At 42.5% G+C, this 19,812-nt stretch overlaps 3 non-coding genes across 3 annotated transcripts; 2 read left to right on the plus strand and 1 right to left on the minus strand.

The window, feature by feature from the left end:
• Positions 1-3,529: 3,529 nt before the first annotated feature.
• TRNAM-CAU (transfer RNA methionine (anticodon CAU)) lies at positions 3,530-3,602 on the plus strand. Its single transcript has one exon. It is a non-coding gene; the product is annotated as a tRNA-Met (tRNA).
• Positions 3,603-7,961: 4,359 nt separating this feature from the next.
• Positions 7,962-8,034, minus strand: TRNAA-AGC (transfer RNA alanine (anticodon AGC)). The gene has a single exon. It is a non-coding gene; the product is annotated as a tRNA-Ala (tRNA).
• Positions 8,035-17,147: 9,113 nt separating this feature from the next.
• On the plus strand, positions 17,148-17,221 carry TRNAI-AAU (transfer RNA isoleucine (anticodon AAU)). Its single transcript has one exon. It is a non-coding gene; the product is annotated as a tRNA-Ile (tRNA).
• Positions 17,222-19,812: the final 2,591 nt, after the last annotated feature.

Genomic DNA, 19,812 nt, shown 5'->3' on the forward strand with positions numbered 1-19,812 from the left:
CAGCTAACATTCCAGTGTGTATGTACACATGCACACACAGCTATACATTTCAGTGTGTATGTGCACATACACACACACAGTTATACATCCCAGTGTGTATGTGCACATACACACACACAGCTATACATCCCAGTGTGTATGTGCACATACACACACACAGCTATACATCCCAGTGTGTATGTGCACATACACACACACAGCTGTACATCCCAGTGTGCATGTGCACATACACACACATAGCTGTACATCCCAGTGTGTATATGTGTGTATATGTGTACATACAAGCTGGAATGTATAGCTACGTGTGCACAGCATTTACATGCATGTATGCATATGCATATGCACCCGCACATACACACAAATACACATGTGTACCCACACAGGCATGCAGACGTCTGTGCACATGTATATGTACACCTATACGTACATACAAACACGTATACACACATACATGTGTGCGCACACATACATACACACATGAACGTGTAAAAATACGTGTGTGTGGCATGCATTTATGTGTATTCACGTATTATGTATGCAGTATGTATGTGTCCATGTATGTGTGTATGTGTGTATACGTGTATGTGTAGATGTGCGTGTATACGTGTATGTGTAGATGCCTACGTGTATGTACACACGTGTACAAACGTGTACGTGCATGTTTACTTGAGTATAGGTGTACGTATACATGTGCACAGGTGTATGTATACATGTGCACGTGTGTGCATGTGTGAGTGTGTAAAGATATGTACACATGTATGTGCAAATGCATGGGGGTGTGTGTGCATGGATGTATGTGTATCCATGCATTTTGTACACAGTATGTATGCATGCATGGATGTGTGTACACACTATGTATGCAGGTATGTGTGTAGATATACATGCAGATAGACATGTGCACACACGTCTGCATGCATGTGTGTACATGTGTATGTGTTTACCCACGTACGTGTGTATGCATCCATGTATGTGCGTATGCATGTGTGTACGCATGCATGCACACATGTGTATGCATACATATATGCATTGTGCACACACGTATTTATGTGTGAATACGTGTCACACACGTATTTGTGTGTGAATCACGTTTGTATACAGGTACCTAAACATGCATGCGAGCATTCGTGCATGTATGTACATGAGAATGCATACGTGTATGCGTACATGTATGTACACATACAAGTGCATGCATCTACACATGTGCGTGTGCAGCTGTGTGCGCATGTATGTACACATGTATGTGCACATGCATATATGCATTAAGAAAGAAACAATTCACCCAAACAAGGAGGAAAAGATGAACATCTCAAGTGCCTATGAGCATTTTTACATGCAGACCCCTTACTGACATTGGCCAAGACAGATGACAAGAGATCATCAAGGAGAGAGTTCATTAGAAAAAGATACTCCTAACATTAGAGAAACATAGCATCAATCACCCATGGCATGGATGCTGTTGAGCTTCCACCTGAAAAACAAACAAACAAACAACAACAACAAACCTGGCAGGTAGAAATAGGAACAGGTTTAGCATTACATCCCTCCCTCCTTTTCCTGGGACCTGCATTGGGTCCCATAAGCTTGGCATGAACCTGAGTGAATAAGACAGCAAAGGACTGAAGTTTACCACAACCTTCAGAATTAGAATTCAGAGCCAGGAATTTCTTTAGACTACATAACCAGTCTATGCATATGTGAGGTTTTGGACTGTAGTTCACACTGGCTGCGCTTCCTTATGGAAACAATGACTACTAGATGGAGGATATTAATGAAAAATATCACACATCCATACTAAATGTCATAACAGCAAAAACCGTAAGACAGTTACTGACAACGAGTCATGCAATTCAGAGGGAAAAACTAGTGTGCTACATTCCTCCATGCTACATTGCTTCAAATGAGAATGAAAGAATCAAGAATGGGCCTTGAAGAACGGAGATGAGGAGAAATAATGGGGGTGTGGACCGGGCATTGGAGTGGGAATTCCTAGATAAGGAAAGGTATGTGGTCTGTTTAATTAAGGGACTTTAAAATATTTGTTAAAAAAAAAAAAAAAAAAAAAAACCAAAAACAAAAAACAAAAAAACCCGTAGTGCTTTCCAGTAACAAAGTCTACGGCAAATTTGAAGGTGAAAATGTAAACAATTTTTGAGCATGTTTTGGTAGAATTGTGTCCCGCCCCACCCGTCACCAAATTCATGTTGAAACCGTAACTCCCAACAGGCGTTCTTATAAGAAAAGATGGAAATACGTGTATAGAGAGAGAGCATGCGAGAATACAGCGAGAAGGTAAGTGACCATCTGCGAGCCAAGGAGCGAGGCCTCAGGAGAAATCAAAGCTAACAACCCTTCTAGCCTCCAGAACTGAGAACATTTTCTGTGGGTTAAGCCACTGGGTCTGTGATATTTATTATGGCAGCCCTCGCAAACTAGTACAGAGCAGAAGAGTTACAGTATCAAAATAAAATATTTAGGAGAATGCATTTATAAGAATCCGGAAGTTTGAGAGTATAGGAACTGGACCGGACAGGACAGTTTGTCCTGTCAGCTCCTGAGGTCAGGGATGGCTCAGTTTCCTCTGAATCCTCAAAGCCTTCAGGTAGCACAGTACCTGAAATGGAATGTGTCCTCAAGAATTATGTGGTGGGTCTGGGCACCGCACTTTGAGAACACATGATTCAAGGTGTTTGTAGGGAAGTGAGGGATAAAGGGCCAAGGATGCCTTGGAAATCTAGAACATAAATGCCGGGTACACGGCAGATGGTGAATTAACGTTTGTTGAATGGACCAACGAATCTAAAATTCTGTAACTATTTGCTTAACGAATGAGCGTGGTGGTGTGGAGAGGAAAAGGGGAGATTACATGATCTAGAGGGAGAAAGAGCACAACGCACTTTTTGGAAACAAAATCTGCTTTCAAGGTCTGGTTTTGCCCCTTATCAGCTGTGGATTTAGTTCCGCTGAGCCTCAGTTTCATCAGTAAGATGGGAATAATGATGTACAGATTTATGGCAATAAACTGGACTCAATGAAATTATGGGAATAAAATCTTCAATAGGGTTTTTGGAACATAGCGGTGAAGAAAACATGAAGACTCATCATAAAATCAGTTGGTGTATTTTGAGGGGAATATCTCAGGTGACATAAGTGGAAATGCAAATTTAAATTAAGACAGGTTAAGTGTAAACTACAGACGTGTTTGGGAGCTTTTCATTCATTCAACTACGATTTAGTGAGAGCCCGCTATCCCAACTAAGGAAACTGTGGACAGTAAATATTGCCTAATACATCTGAGGGGACGAAGATCCAGATCAATAGAAAATGAGGTCAGGCATAATTGTTCAGTACACTATGGCTTCCGAGTGTGAGGTTCTTCCGATGGGCTAAAAAGGAGCCTACGCGTGCCTATTGGAAAGAATCTTGGAGAACTAGCGACCCCGGGCGAAGAAAACTGAAGCCCCAAAATTACCCGCCTGCGGAAAGAAATTAGGAAATTCCTGTAGAATCTGGCTGGGCCCCGCATTTCGTCGCCCTCTTAGCGCAGTGGGCAGCGCGTCAGTCTCATAATCTGAAGGTCCTGAGTTCGAGCCTCAGAGAGGGCAGCTTTTGCAAGGAACGCTTACTTTCCTGGTACCTGTTGTAGCTGTAATTCCCACTCCCTTTACAGCTGGGGTATAATTGCTTCTTTTCTAAAATATCAAGCAAGTGGAATTGCGTCGGACCCAGAGCTTTCCCACAGTAGCTGTCTATGGGTGCTCGTTTGACACGCGCTCGCGGCTCCGCGCAGTGGCTGTTTCTGGATGAGTCTGGAGACTCCGCCTGCAGTCCTGTGCTGGCTCCACCTTGGCAGGGGTGGAGCTCAGGAATGTTGAGTGGCCCCGAAAAACCAGGTGGAACATAAGACTTCTAGTCCGGAAAAAACTCCCGCACGCCTCAAATAGCCAATAGCGGGGTGGGGGCTGGGGATAGCGGAATTTGTAACCAGCTCACTTGGGAGGCAGCGGCCTGCAGGGTCCGCGTCCGCATTCTCCGGCTTTGCTCCTTTCTTCCCTCTGGGTGGGCAACCGTCGCTTCCCAGTTGATCACCTAAGAGCTGTACGCTTGGGTGCAGATGTCGAATACATTGATCTTCTTATTTTTATGTTTTTATTTTTATGGTACACAGACGACAGGGAATCACTGATCTGTTTTCCCCCAAATGGTTCCCTGGCGGGGGCTGGCAATATCTTTATATCTTTGACCGACATCCAACAGACTGTATGTGTGCCATGCGGGAAAACCGAGGAGCGACCAGGGGCGGGAACTCCGAGCAGGTGCTCAAAGACGAAGAAAATCTGTGCTGGGCTGGGGTGGTCACTTTCTTCTCAGAGATGCAGAGTGCTACACGGCGGGTGGGAGGGTTACAGGAGCCGAGGGAAGTTAATTTTATGACAAGAAGACCTCTCCGCTGCTTGGAACTGGGGATTCAACCTGGGAAACAAGGAAAGCCGATGACGCGAACCTAGAGAAGCTAAAAAGAGAAGCTAGAAGCGGGAACGAGAGAATTTGGGGGAACAGATCCGGGCTTGGAGAGGAAATTGCAAAGCGCCAGTCAGCCGAAGGAAGGTTCTGATACCCAGTGGAATTTATAGAAAATAAATTCAGAAAGAGAGAAAGAAGGAGAGTGGTGGGCAGTCTGTCCTCAACGAGGTGTTATATCCGCCTGCCAGGGATCCCATCATCACCGGTCCTGAATCTAACTGGCGTTTCATCTGTAACGCCAGTCCTGAACAATAGTCTGAGAAATCCTTCAAACTCATGTGCCACACACAGAACCCGAGACAGTTTTTTCTCCTTTGTTATAGAGGCTCCTTGAGATAGAAATGAATATACAAAAATGTCTCAGCAGAAAGTACTGAAGAGCAATCCCACCCCATCCATTCTCAGAGCCTAAAATCAAGCTAGTCAGAGGAAGGGATTTACAGAGCAGGACTGCATTTTGGCTGGCCTTCACACCCTCTTCAAATTGAGCCCAAGCTCCACATTCTGAGGATGACACTCAGGACGTGAGGGGGCCCTGAGAAAGGGCTGTTCCCTCCGCAAACTCAAAGTGATGCAGCACACAGCCTGGAGGAAATGAGAAAATTATCACAAGTCTTTCAGATTCACAAATGCCATGTTCCCTTAGTTTTAAGGCCACGAAGGTCAAGTAAGGACCCAAATAACTACCAAACATCTCAGAGAACGCTTTGGGCAAGAGTGCAGAGGCAAGCAATTGCCTTGTTCCCGTTACAGTTCGTAGTTACTAATTTCACGAAAGAGAGCACGTCACACCTGGGGCAAGCCACAGCGGGAACTGCCAGATTAATTAGCACAGATATCCCAGAATGTTCTGCAGCTCTTGTATTTTAAGGAAGTTATGATTACGGACTGACTGTTGATGAGCCAACAGTTGAGGAGGAGGAGGTTTTGGGGCTGTCCATTCCAGGCTCCGTGTTCACACCACGGCACCACCATTCCTAGGGTGTCTAGACATGTATAAGTGCAAAAACCATGTATATAGAGAAAATGATTTATGTATATGTCAGAGCACTTTCAAGTTTAAAAATTTCAATAAGCACTTTTTTTTTTTTTTTTTTTTTTGAGAGTGCGGTGGTGCGATCTCGGTTCACTGTCACCTCTGCCTTCCAGGTTCAAGAGGTTCTCCTGCCTCAGCCTCCCGACTAACTGGGATTACAGACGAGCACTACCACGCCCAGCTAATTTTGTATTTTTAGTAGAGACAGGGTTTCCCCGTGTTGGCCAGGCTGGTCTCAAACTCCTGGCCTCAAGTGATTCCCACCTCCCACCCCGCCACGCCCCCACCTCGGCTTCCCACCGAGCCTGGCCTAATAAGCACTTTTTTTAAGTTTTAAAATTTTAATGAAATATTTCAGACTTTAGATAGGAAAGGGAATGAGATAATTTTTTGTCAGTTTTTCCAGGTTGCTGAACAAAATAATTACCAGAAAGAAATCAATATTTAGCTGTAATTTTTGATGCTACAAGACCGGTCTGGAGACAGTGTTCAGGCAGTGTCTGGAGAGTATTGTTTAGGCTCCTGCTTCCTCACCCAGTCCCCTCCAACAACACTGTTGGTCCATTATGCTTCCCACTGTCCTTAGTCCATCTCATCCATGAATAGGCCATCAGCTCCCCCAGACCAGCAGCAGTGGGCTTTCCTTTGAAATCTGGAGGGTCTGGAGGGCTGCTCAAACTTCCCTTGACTTAGTTATCTCAGAGCATTGTGATGGAAAAGAAACATCCCATGCAAGTAGACTGCACTAGGCTGTGAACTGGAAGGAAGTTTGGAAAGGAGGAATACCCATTACACATTTCGCTTTCTTGAACTCGGCCGTGGAGATAAGGATGAAATCAACACTTGAGAGAACTAGGAAATTTTAGGGCCATGTTTGTATGTGTGTTAAGTACTTGTTAACAAATTGGTAATAGATCATAAATATGATCTAATACTAACTTTTGTTCTGATTGTCACCCATACAAAAAAAAATTTCTCTTAATGGCTGATTATAAATAATAAACTAAAATCTACAGATTTTTATGTTTTTTAAGACTCTTTTCATCCATAAAAGGTCCCTGGTCTTTCTTTTATTGATATTAGTTTTTAAAATTGATAGACATTATGTTTTAGAGAAGTTCTGGGTTTAAAGAAAAATTGATCAGAATACATAGAATTTCCATAAACTCCATCACTCTCCCTCTCTTACAATTTCCCCTATTATTAACATCTTGCATCATTGTGGTGCATTTGCTACAATTGGTAAACCAATAATTATTAATACACCAATATTAGCACTAATGTGTGGTTCCGCTGCCATTCATAAATACAGGTATATATAACTCATATATTTGTGTGTTGATAAAGGAAATGATGCACAAAAATTAGAAAATAACATTGAAAGAATGAACATAAAAGTAAACATGAAGAGATTCTCAAATGCACAGTTTAGAAACGAATCAAAAGTATATCTTCAAGCTCCTTAGAATATAATGACATATTTCTAAGGATTCTGTAGAAACTGCTTTCTAATTTTAAATTATACCTTTAAATACCCAAGTTACAAAACATTAGAAGAAATCAGTGCATTAAATATACGAAGTAAGAAAAAGAAGGAAAAAAAAAAAAAGAAAAAGAAGAAGAAGAAGATCAGCAGCCTGATAGAAAGCCAGAAAATAGAATGGTGAAGGAAACACAGGAATTAACTAGAAAATAGCAAAATCTGATTGGTCATTTAAAAAAAAAAAAAAAGTAAAATTGTCAGTCAAATGTAAAAAATAAATAAATAAATAAATAAATAAATGGATATGGAGAAAGCACAAAGAAAAACCAAAATACATTAGTGAATGCTATTATTAAGATTTGAGAAATGTGGCAGGATGATGTTTTTAAGTATTGCTTTGTGTTTTATCTCCCTGTTTCCTTATACCACCCACCTCATCTGTTCAAGGTAGTAACTGTATTTTATAGAACCTTAACTCTACACATGGGGATGAAGTGAGTTGAGCACAGTCTACACAGACTACATAGACTACATAGTGTTTTGGTACTCAGGAAGCTCCCAATCTAGGGGAGAGAAAAACAAGCGAATAACTTAAAGACATACTTTCCGGAGGAGACGATATTTGTGAAGCTATAGCAGGAACTGAGAGATCGTGTGGCATCACTTTTAGCTGTACTTGCCGAAAGACGGGAAATTTGCCTTGAGACCTGGGTACCTAGAAGTGCCAAACCTGAGGCAGGAGTGGAAAAGAAGGGAGGCTGGAAGCCGGGGCAACAAGACTCTTGTATGGGGAGCAGGGAAACACGGGCTCCAGGGAGGCGGCGGGTTCCTCTGATCTTCTCCCAGGTAAGAAGCACCGATGTCGTCAACAGGAGAAAGAACGTGGTATACAGACCAAGAGACATAAACCGGACAAGAAGCTGGAGAATGCGGGCGTCGATCCCGCTACCTCTCGCATGCTAAGCGAGCGCTCTACCGCCTGAGCTAATTCCCCACTGGGGGAACGCCGCGCCCCACCCATTTTCCTGATTATTAGGAGCCTGCCGGGACTCTGGGCCGCCAAACCCCTGGTAGGACAAGATTGAGGGCGGAGCTTCTCAGATACTGCCTTGAGCAAAGTTCTATGAGCCTGACAGTGTGAAGAATAGGGATTTCCAAAGAAGGTCATGAGGGAGACCTCTCTCCTCACTTCCCAGTTTCGCCTTCCTCATCTCTCGGAAGTAGAGAGCACATTCCAGACGGAGAAGCACCACCCGGAACTGCCTGGCTAGCGGGCATGGCTCTTGCAGCCTGCTCTAGAGTTGTGATCGTCACCTGCTCCTTGCAGGCAAGGCCGCCCGGAAGTAGTGGGGCGCCTTCTCCCAGCCCCAGAGCCTTACGCCATACGCGGCCGCATCTTCAAGAGCACTTTCCTCCTGTAGGACTCAGAAAGCGATAGAGAACCTTGGAGGAGCTGAGAAAGAGAAAGCTTGAGAATTTTAATCTCAATCTGTGGAGTCATTCCTGAAGCACTTCTTCAGCACCAGGCACAGTGGATGAGGCCAATGATCCACATAGAAACTGCCACAACAACAAGTAGTAGTACTGTGCAATTGTCGTCTAGGCCCTATTTTGGATGCTGTACACATACTAATATTAATGCAGGTAAAATGCCTAGAAATAGTTTCTAATCTTCGGTTTTTTATATGGAAAAATTATGGAAATTTGTCACCACAGAGCTCAGGGATCTCTCAGGCAAAAGGAAAAACAGATGCAGGCTATACAGTGTCTGCTGTTTAGGTGCTTCCCTTGCCATTCTCCTTCCCTGTCAGCTTCCTCCCCCCTTCTCTTGCTGCATTGGGCACCACACTTGTCCTTCTTACGCCTGTCTAGTTCTTCAATTCCCAGGCCCACCGAAGAAGACTTCCCCTGTAGCCCAGGGGAAGCTACATTAGCTCCACTGCCTTGGAGTTGTAGTGGATTCCAAATCTGCTTTCCACCTATGAAGAATTCTCATTTAAGACAGTAACATAGTCATTTTTCTCTGAGTATAAGTAGCATCAAGTAGGATTTTGCCTGATGAAAATTTGCTGAATGGAGAAAGGCTATACAGATAATTTAGAAACCTCAAAGGAGAGAGTGGCTTCAGATCAGTAAAGACTGAGGAAAGGATTAGAAGCTAGGGTCTAACAAACCCGTAGAAATGTTTTTGCCTGAAAAGGAAATGTGGTTGGGGAAGAGTGGAGGGCGCTACTTTCAGAGTGATTAGTGGGTGGAGGCATGACCTTCATGGAGCTGCAGGTGGTTTGGGGCAGCTTCAGGTCCCTCCTTCATGGTCCCAGTTTATTAGGAGGGCACATCCTGAGAATGCAAGAGGCTGCTCCTATGGGACAAAAATTCAACAACATGTTCATTATGTCTGACATTCATTTTTGAGTTCATTTATGAATAAGGAAATAAGATAGAAAAACATGTAATCAATAACATGGTCTTTCTATTACAATTGACAAAGGGCAATGCTGAGAAGTCAAATGGTGTCAGAGAGAGATCTGAGTGATGGGAAAGAAAGAAGGATGGAAAGAGTGGCACGTCCCAGGGACCTACAAGAACTTCCTGGAGTCACCTACACAAAGACCACTCTCTTCAGCATTTTGAGCTCTGCTTTGGCCAGCTGAGCTAAAGTCAACCTATGTGTTGTTAATACAGAGCCTCATGTAGTTTCTTTAAATAGAGGATAGTGTTGCAATTTCCAAAATACATTTTATTTATTTATTTATTTATTTTTTACATTGTGGTTCGTGTTGGAAATTAGAGGAAGACCTAGGTCCCAATTTATTTTGAGCACATTTTGTCACAACGAGCTTTCAGAGAGTTGAATAGAAGGATTGAATATCACTTTTCTTAGTGAGTGTATCCGACTACTAGAGTTAATATGCTAGTTCCCACCTTCACTTATACTCCTTCCTTACCTCTCTCCTGCATGTCTCTCTTCTAAATACCTGGCCAACTCTCAGATAATCTGATAGAAGACACATTTTCATCCTCTACCTGACCATGTGTTGTCAATGTAATTAAAAGCAAAAGACTGGCACATTCAAATCTCCTGCTCTTGCCTCGGGACACTATTTCTAGGCTGTTTCTCATACTTTGAACCCAAAAGGCTAAGGTTTGGTTTCCCCACGAAAATACATTTTATTAACTTCGAGCTGAAGCCCCAAAACCTGTATTTGCAAAACTCATTTGTGACTAATCTCTTCCTTTTTTTGCTTTTCCATGTAATACTACGTATCATTTCCTTAAAAAGAAAAAGATGTACATAACAGGATGACACTGAATTGAATAAAGAGCGGTAAATCCGCTGAAAGTATTTATCAGACACCGTTGGTAGACTAGGGATTAAAAGAAGCTGGAGAATGCAGGCGTTGATCCTGCTACCTCTTGCATGCTAAGCAAGCGCTCTACCACCTGAGCTAATTCCCCCATATTACACTTGTCCTTTCTGCCTGTTCTTATAACCGGGACACAAGTACAAATATCGTTCCATGTCCCACTTAAGTGTCCAGGTTTTCAAACACCTCCGGAAACTTCCTTACCAGGGCGAAGCCAGGAGTGAAGCTTCTGGGAGACGGCCTCAGACCTGGAAGGCAGTGACCATCCTCTGCTTTTTCAATCTGAGTCGGGATCCTGACAAAGAGAGAAAAGATCTCATTAGGAAAGCTCTAGTTCTAATCCGATTTCACTCTCCCATTAGATGAAAGAGAAGGAAGTACCGTCCCTAATTAGCAGTTACCTCAAATGCTCTGTTGAATGCATCACTTTTTGATAACGCAAACCTGGAAATAAACCCAAGTATCTTTTTATCAATTGATCCTTCAAGTAACTTATCTTTATCTAATATCTGTGTTACTAATTGTTTCTCCATTTAGGGGATTTGAGATCTGTTGTTTCCTGTTAATCTTTGATAGATTTAATTTGCATTTTTGTACTGATTGATGTTGTTGAACATCTTTTAGTGTGTCTATTGGCCATATAAGTATCTTATTTTGTGAAATGCCTGCTCAAGTTTTTTGCCCTTATCCTTACTGAGTGTTTGTATCACTGAGTTCTAAAATGTGTTTTATATTCTCCATAAAAGTCCTTTGTTATATGTGTATGTATAACACATATGATGTATAACAACTGTGTGTGCATATAACATATATTAAATTTCTTTTGAAGTCTATGTCTTGCCTTTTCAATTTCTTAATATTGTCTTTCAAAGAAAAAGCATTTTAATATTTTATGAAATCCAATGTATCTTTTTTTGTAAGGGCTCATGCTTTCCTGGTCTCTTATGAAAAAGCTTTGCCTACATCAAATATGTGCAGACTTCTTTTCTTCTTTTCTTCTGCAAGTTTGATATCTTTAACATTAAGCTTCATGTATATAAACCATTTTGATTTAATTGTTGTATAGGATGTGAGGTAAGGGTAGGGAATCATTTTTTCCATACTCAGTTGCCTGGGACGATTTGTTTAAAAAGCTCATTAAATAACATTTTACCTGTGTCATAAATCAGTTGACCACAAACGTTGGTCTATTTCTGGACTATCTATTCTATTCCACCAATCTGTGTAAGTATCCCTGAGACAATACCACATTATTTTGATTAGCCTTAGCTTTATAGTAAGTCTTGAAATCACTTGGTGTAAGTCCTGTATCTTTGTTTTTCTTTTCCTAATTATTTTGGTCACTCTAGGTCCTTCAGAATAAGCTTGTCAATTTCTGTAGAAACAAACAAACAAAACAAAGCAAAACAAAACTCCTGCTGGGATATTTGTTGGGATTGTAGTAAATCTACAGATCAACTCAGAGAAAAAAAATGATGTCTTAATAATATTAAATTTTTCAATCTGTAAATATGGCAAAAACACCAATTATTTAGATTTTCCTGAGTTTTTCTCAGCAATCTTTTGTAGATTTCTATGTACAAGTCTTGTGCACATTGACAAGTTTATCTCTAAATATTTCATTTGTTTTAATCCTATTGAAAATGGTAACTTAATTTTCCATTTTTGTTGATGCTAGTACATAGAAATCCAATTAATTTTTGTATATTGTAATCTGTGACATAGCTGTATTTACTTATAATGCTTATTTTTGTAGATGCATTAGGATTTTTCGTGTATCTGATTATGTTGTTTGCAAATGAATATATTTTTCTTATTCTAAAATGATTTATTTATTCATTTATTCTTTATTCATGCGTTCCTTACTTTCTGGCACTAGCTACGACTTTCTGTAACATGTAGAAGAAGTGAGAACAGATATTTTGCACTTTTCTCCAATATTAAAGGGTACATATTTGTTCTTCCACTATTAACTCTGTTGTTAGTTGTAGGAATTTCTTAAATGCCCATTATTCATCTGAGGAATTTTCCTTCCGTTCTTAGTTTACTGAGATAATTTTTAAAAACCACGAATGAATGGCAAATTTGGTCCAATATTTCTTCTGCATCTAGTGAGATGATTACATGTATTTTTTGTTTTGTTAATGTAGTATATTACATTTAATTGACTTTTCAATGCTTGACTAATTTTTTATTCCCGAGGCAATCTCCCTTAACTCATGGTGCATTATGCTTTATAGATAATGCTGGATTCAATTTGTTAATATTCTAATTCAGTATCTGTTGGTAAGTGTGTCAGAGAAGGGCCTCCAAGTGCGGGACATGCCGCTTTCACAGCCCAAAGAAACATGGTGAGCACAGCACTCCCTTCTAAGTGATGGGAACTTCGAGATGCAACAATGAGTCTTTACCTTGGAGGAAATGTCTGAGAATTTCACAGATCCTAAAAACTTTCATTCACGGACCAGGTCGATGAATGGTTTCTGTGTTTCTCTCCCATCCTCTGGAACATGCAGGGCTTAACAAAATCTATACCTTACTTGACACTTCTTGCTCACTGAAGATTTAAATGATACTATCAATACAGTGTACCAATGTTTTGCTGATAGTCCAGACAGTTCAATTCTCTTTGGACTAGATTATGAAAAATTGGGGGACTTGATATACCTCTGGAGCAAGACCATAAATGCATACTTTTGTCTATTCCATGTGAATATGAACTGTTTCTCTTCCTCCTTCCTGATAGAAATAGAAAAGAATGCATTCCCCAAATCAAAGACTGCATGCCAAAGACCATGCAATTGTTGCTTCTATGTTCATATTGTTTATAACCTGATTAATTTATTAACTTTACATTCCAATTCTGTTTTCTTATGTATTTAAGTAAAAAGTGTTAATTATGAGAAATTCTGCACTATGGCACTGCTAATATTGCAGTCTATATCCCAGACTTCGTTTTACCGACAGAAGAAAGAATACCCTCATCAATTTGTCATGTGGAAGAAGGGACATGGGTTTGTAGTGAAATTCATGACTTTTTCTGCCTGAATATTAATTAGCAGAAGCATGTTCCATTTCTTTATATAGACCCACTCTTAGAACCAAGGTGAACTGAGTGAAAAATACACTTGCCTTTTTATTTCTCTTCTCAAACTAACCATTCTTGAATCTACCTTTATCACTTTTCTCCCAGGACCTCCTAGTGGAAGAAACTGTGAAAATGGCTGGTGTCACTTCAGACCCAAAAGGAAAAGTGGCACATCATGCTCAGAATCTGATTAAATAGAGTGTCAGTAATTATTGCCTCTGCTTAAAGGATTCAGAGCTGAGTTTGTTCAGCTACCCTGTCCTGAGTAATGGCATCATGCAGGTGTACTTAGGAGTAAATTTAAAACTCCCCCTTACTTTAGGATCACAAATCTCCTAGGGTAATTGCAGGAGTGATTGGGGAAGAGCAGTCTACTCTGAGGAGGTCAGATGGAGACTAAGTGAATCCTGTAGAATCGAAGTAGTGTCATATGACAAAAACGCAACTCCAACACTACTATGTCTTGGATTTCTTCTTTGTTTCCTTGGTTAATTTTCTTGCTTCACTCCAAAAATCGTAGCATAAAGCAAATTATTGTTCTGCCTATTGCTTTCCACTTTACTCATCTTTCACCTGGTGTCTGTGTGATTATTTCTCCATTCGGGACTGAGACCTGTTATTACCTATTACATCCCTTCATTCCAGAATGTGGAACTCATTAGATAAGTTTCAGATCGTTGAATTTCATGATTATTTTAGAGGTAATTAGACAGTTAAATTTAACACTTTTAGCTCCACATAATGATGGAGTGCAAATATCTATTTATTTATAAGTATCCATAGGCGGGGATCAGAATCAACATTTAGAAGACCCACTCCCCAAAAAAAGACGACCAAGAAAACAAATCGATTCTACTACCTTGGATTTATTAAACTTGCTGAGCAAAGAGCCCCACCTCTGTGGAGTCCCAGTACTGCCTAAAACAAGGGCGAGTCAGAGACCAGAATTTACAGGGTTTGGGGACTGGAGATATTCAAAGGACAGTTTTAGGGGGAAAGTTAGCAAGGTCCTTCTCAGGAGGGACTGGACAGAATTTCTAAACTAGGCGAATCACAGGTTTATTCAGCGGAACTTAGCTGCCGGAACATGAAGATCTGTGCAGAGTTGCTGGATCAGTTTGGCTTTGGTCTTATCTTGGATCACCCGGTCTGAGTAAGCTGGTGTTAAAACAATTAGAGCTTAGTGCGGCGTGGCATGGTTTGTAGACTTGTCCTGTGCTGTAAGTCACAAGACTTTCGCAGCTTCTCTGTTTGTTCATTTCTCAATTTGTCCTCTTTCCTCACCAACAGGACTGCCCAAGAGATCAATTTACAGTACAGCTACTGGAACTTACCTCTGAAGAGGCCCTCTGCAAATCCAGAACACTTTTTTTTTTTTCTTTTTACAAATAAGAAAGTTGAGGAGCAAAACGACATGTCTAACGTCACACATTGAGCTAAAGACAGATGGGATCTGACATGCGTTTGTCAGTAACAGTACTAGCACACATACAGCCCTTGTTAAAATCGTAGGGACTTTATGTCGTGAGACACTCAGGGCTCAGCTGATCTCGGTGTTCAGTTGTGCCTGGTTTTGGATTTGCGCCTCGCCCTTGGGCAAGTGCAGAATCCTGGGGTTATACAAAGCGCATCACAGTTAACCTCTTTGTCCCAGTTCGCAGAATGAGAGCTCAGAGCCCGGCCATGGGAGGCTCGGTTATATAGGCAGGAAAATCAAGGAACCCAGGTATGAACAGGGGCGTTTGGGGCGCGGAGAGAGCTCCTATCCCTGCCGTCTACCTATCTCTCAGGCTTGGCCCCTGGCGTGTAGAAAACCGCATCTCCCGAAATCCCAGAAAGTAAACGTCGCCTAGGTACTCTCTCTCTCTCTCGTCATTCTCCGGGATGTAAAAGACTCAGGGTCTCTTCACGGATCCCTGAAACCGCCTTCTCCGACGCCTCCAGGGTGACTAAAAGAGAGGGTGGGTGTTCTGTGTTCTCCCGCCGGCGTGTTCCTCTTCACATCCAGCCGCTTGTGTCTGTGCCCGCTAGGGTCTCGGGGGTTTTTATAGGCACGGGATGGGGTCGTGGCGGGCCGGGGTGCTCTTGGGAAATGCAACATTTGGGCGCGGAGGCAGGAGTGCCCGTCCTCACCTAGGTCCGTGGGCACAGGCCCGGGGGTGGAGCCCTCCTCCCCTCCCGTATCCGTACCGCGGTTAGTGCTCTCTCCTTTATGGCCGCAGCAATCTCAGACACTTCTGGAGCGTGTTTTTTTTCTTGTTTCTTTCGCTCCCCTTTTCGGGCACCAGCTTTCAAACCACACGAAAGGTGTGTGTGTTTCCCCGATTATCTCCCGGCCTTCTTTCCTTTTCGCCTCTACTCCAGGCTGTGTCCACAACTAAGCTCTCAGCAGAAGGAGGCCTCCAGCTGACTCAAGGAAGGGCATTTCTCGCAGTGCAAAGTGCGGAAGGAAGAGGGGAGCCATACCGAGTGAAGTATTAACCAGAGTCGGTTTGCATAGAGGCGGCAATGGATAGAATTTCAGAAGTGAGGCGGAAAGACAGGCCAGCCCCGCGAAAGATGGATTGGAGAGAGGTGAGAATCTAGTTCAAAAGCCAGGAGAAGGAACAGGACGTCAGCACAATAGTCTAGGCAGAGAGGTGGACCATCTGTAATACAGCAAGGGGGTTGGTTGAGACTTCCTTTATTCAATTATTCGAAATGGGTCTACTGAGCTATTTATTGGTCCCTGGGTACTGTGGGTGCTCCTGCGTATTCAACCACCTTGTCGATGCTGCAGGATGCGGCCTCATTACCCAGGACCCAAAGCACTTCCAAAAATGAATCCCGAGGAACAGCCGTTTCTCTACTGGAGAAGTGGGCAGCCAGGCGGAAACACGCAGAGAAATAGTTCTCTTTGGGACAGAAGGCGTCAACCTCGTAAGACCTAGCGATCAGCAGAGCTCCCGGAGAATGTTTCCTAATCTAAAGGCCAAAGGCCATGAGTCGGGCTTCAAAGTTGTCTTGTGCATAAAATACCAACGAACTTATACCTGTTTCATCGAGATGGAATAAAATGCGAACACAAAGACTGTAACGGGACGTATTTCTCTAAAGTGCCCTTTTCAGGTAGAAAAACGAGAGCGTTTTCCTGAGTTTGCTAAAAATGGGGTGGGGTAGGGATCAAATATTCACTTTCGGGAAACATGGGCGAACACAGTGGGAACTGTGCTAGAAGTTACGAGCAGAGGAGCCGGGGTGGAGACTCATATTGGCCTTGACCGCCCGTGGAGAGGAACTGGCGGTAATTCCTCCCGTTTTCCGTCAATTTCTTCAAGGGTCGCTCAGAAGCTACGGAAGCAAAGTAGAAAGGAGTGATAGGGTCGGGCTACAGTACCAGCGGAAGGTGATGGCGTTGCATTTAAAAGGGTGGTCACTAAAACCCCTCGTCATGAAACACTGAAGCAGGTGACATTTGAACTTTCCTTCCGCCGAGTTGTATTTTAAATGAAATTGCAGGGTTCGAAGAAATTTGCCGAGGATCGTAAAGAAGTTAGCAAAGACCGTAGGTTCTTTCCAGCTCCGAGAACTTTCAGGAAACTTCCTTTGGTGACTGGAATAACGTTCGCCTTTAAGCCTCTCATAAGACGCAGGGTGCCTCTCCGTCAGCGGGGCCGGTTAGCTCAGTTGGTTAGAGCGTGGTGCTAATAACGCCAAGGTCGCGGGTTCGATCCCCGTACGGGCCACACGCACTGTTTTAATGTCTATCTCACAGTAACAATTGTGCGCAGTGATATCGAAAGTCACGAGAGAGCAAGAAAGTAAATGTATATGTACCCGGTAATCTACGCAGACTCTTAATGCTTATTTCACGGTAACAATTGTGTGCAGTGGTATAGAAAGTCGCAAGAGAACAAGAAAGAAAATATATACGTACCCACTAATCTTGATGGGACGTAGTTCCCTGAATCGTAGGGTTGCGTTTGCAGTTTAGTGTTCCTGCAAGAGCAGATGATGAAGAGAGCTGAGATTCCAGAAGGAAATTGAAATCCGGGAGGAACGTGAAAAACAGAGGCGAAAACACGGAAATAAAGACCTGGGCTTTTCATTCTTTTACGATTTCCAAAGTGTACAAATCCTTCTCTATCATGACTAACTCCTGATATGGGCTTTCTTAACTGTGCATCTGCTTACTTCCTGCAGACCAGTCCTTGGCTTGTGCAGGGTAAAAAAGCCTCTCAAGAACTCCCATTTTTCGTTTCTATTTCCGCTCTTTTAGCTTCCCACACTCAATTCTAGAGATACTGGACTTAAGGAAATGTCCCACAGAACGCTGAGCCTTTCACCTCCTCTTTGCTGGTCTCACGGCTTTGTTAGACACAACACCATCTTCTGGGAAATGTCTTCCCTGACACCTCTCCTAGTTTTCTGAGTTTGGGTTGCCTTCCTCCTAGCACTCACGGAGATCCAGGTACAATTTGTTTTGTGGCATTCACCACGTTGTGATTGTCTGTTGCTTGGCCATCTTCTCCATGAGATCATAAGCTTCTTGGGGGTAGGATGCTTATTGCTAAACACTTTTAAAAGTCTGCATGAATCAATGAAGAGTGAGGGATATGTGTGCAGGCAGGATGGAAAGAGTGTCTTGTGGTCCACATGGACTTCACGGGCCTGTAGAATTCATGCTATCTCAACACGGTGCGTTTTGATCTGAAGAACAATAGGCTACACTATATGGTGATTGGTTCCATTTCGCTGAATGTACTTCTAAGGCTCTGAGTGGCTCTATATGCCCCTAGGATTGGATAGTGGTAAAGGACAGAGCATGCGCAATAGATCCAAAGTCAGGAAAGGTCTGAAATGTCTTAACTTTGCTGAGGCTGAGAGACAGGAATGAACCCCTTTCCGCGTTGGGAATTTCTACTCCACTGATCCATAGCGAATAAAACAGTGAGCCAATGCACCGCAAACCCGTATTTTCTACTACACTAATGTGATTGGCTTTGACGTTTTCAAAATTCAAGTGATCGGCATGATTTAGAACTAATGTTTACAAAACTATAATTTGGGAAGTCCTTAGCTGTAAGCAGACACACATACACAGAATAAAGAGAGCGATATGTCCTTTACTTCAGTGTCATTTATAACACTGGAGTAATAATACTGGGAGAAGCTGAAAAACTGTATTGACCGACTTACGTAAAAATTAATAAACATTCAGTATAATTTCTGGCACAGAGTGCTGTAAAAGTCCTTGTATGTGGAATATTGTTCACCTTTAAGGAAAATGCTTTCAAGGTCTGAGGAGAGAGATTAACGCATTTCTGTTGCTACTGGCTGTTTTGCTCATTTAGTTGTAGCAACAAGCTTCTGTGAACATAAAAATGAAATAACGCTTAAAAAAATAAAATAGATGGTGGAGGAACACAATAGGGATGTATAGTAAGGTATGATTTTCTAGGCAAAATTTGATTTGTACAAAAGAATGTAGTAAAGGATTTGTGCCTGAATCTTTTTAGTATTCCCTTTGAAGCTTCTTTAGCTTATATTCCAAGGCCTCAATTGTCTTCCTTCTCCCAACAGGATTGCTTCTCTGTACCACGAACATTCTGGTCAGATTCTCCGCTTGAGCATCTTGACCTCTTGAGCACTCATCTTTGTACTGAGACCCCGATAGATGCCCAAATGATGCCCTTCCGTAGGAGGGTTTCTTGCTTTGCCCAAAGAGCAATCAATTTTTCAAGCAATTTAGGGCTCTTTCCTCACCCACCGTCTGTGGAAGCCTTAGAGGGAAGCCTGTTCTTCCCAGGAGAAGAATCCTGGTGAGTTCTAACCTCAACCTGTAAGTCCACTAAGCAAGCTCCTACTGAACACCTATGATGCAAGCTCAATCCAAGAGGCCAGCACTCCACAGGGGGAAGGCAACCAAAGCAGTAGCTAATGCTTACTGAGCAGTTCTTACTGATCAGATCCATCTCTAGGTGCTGCGATCCAGCCAGTGAATCCCAGAGTCCTCATTTCCCATGTGAAGAAAGATGATTGAAGGAAGAAGCAGGAGTGGGGAGTGGGGAAGGGGATGGGGAGTGGGTAAAGGATGTCTTCAAGGTGACAACTTCTCAGATTCCGCTCCTAAAAGCTTCTGAATGGGCCACCTCCACACTCCCAAGTCCCTTACCGCCTACGGATTCCTTCCCAGTAGACATTGTCACATAACATCTTATGTATTTTTCTTGTTTGCTTCTGCTCTGTTTCTCCCCTCACTCCTATCCACTAGAAGGTAGTTTCACAAAGGTGGGAATATATGTGTTTTTTCACTGTTAAACGGCTGTGTCCCCAA

The sequence above is a fragment of the Macaca mulatta genome, chromosome 4 (assembly GCF_049350105.2).
Source record: "Macaca mulatta isolate MMU2019108-1 chromosome 4, T2T-MMU8v2.0, whole genome shotgun sequence".
Classification (NCBI taxonomy): Eukaryota; Metazoa; Chordata; class Mammalia; order Primates; family Cercopithecidae; genus Macaca; species Macaca mulatta.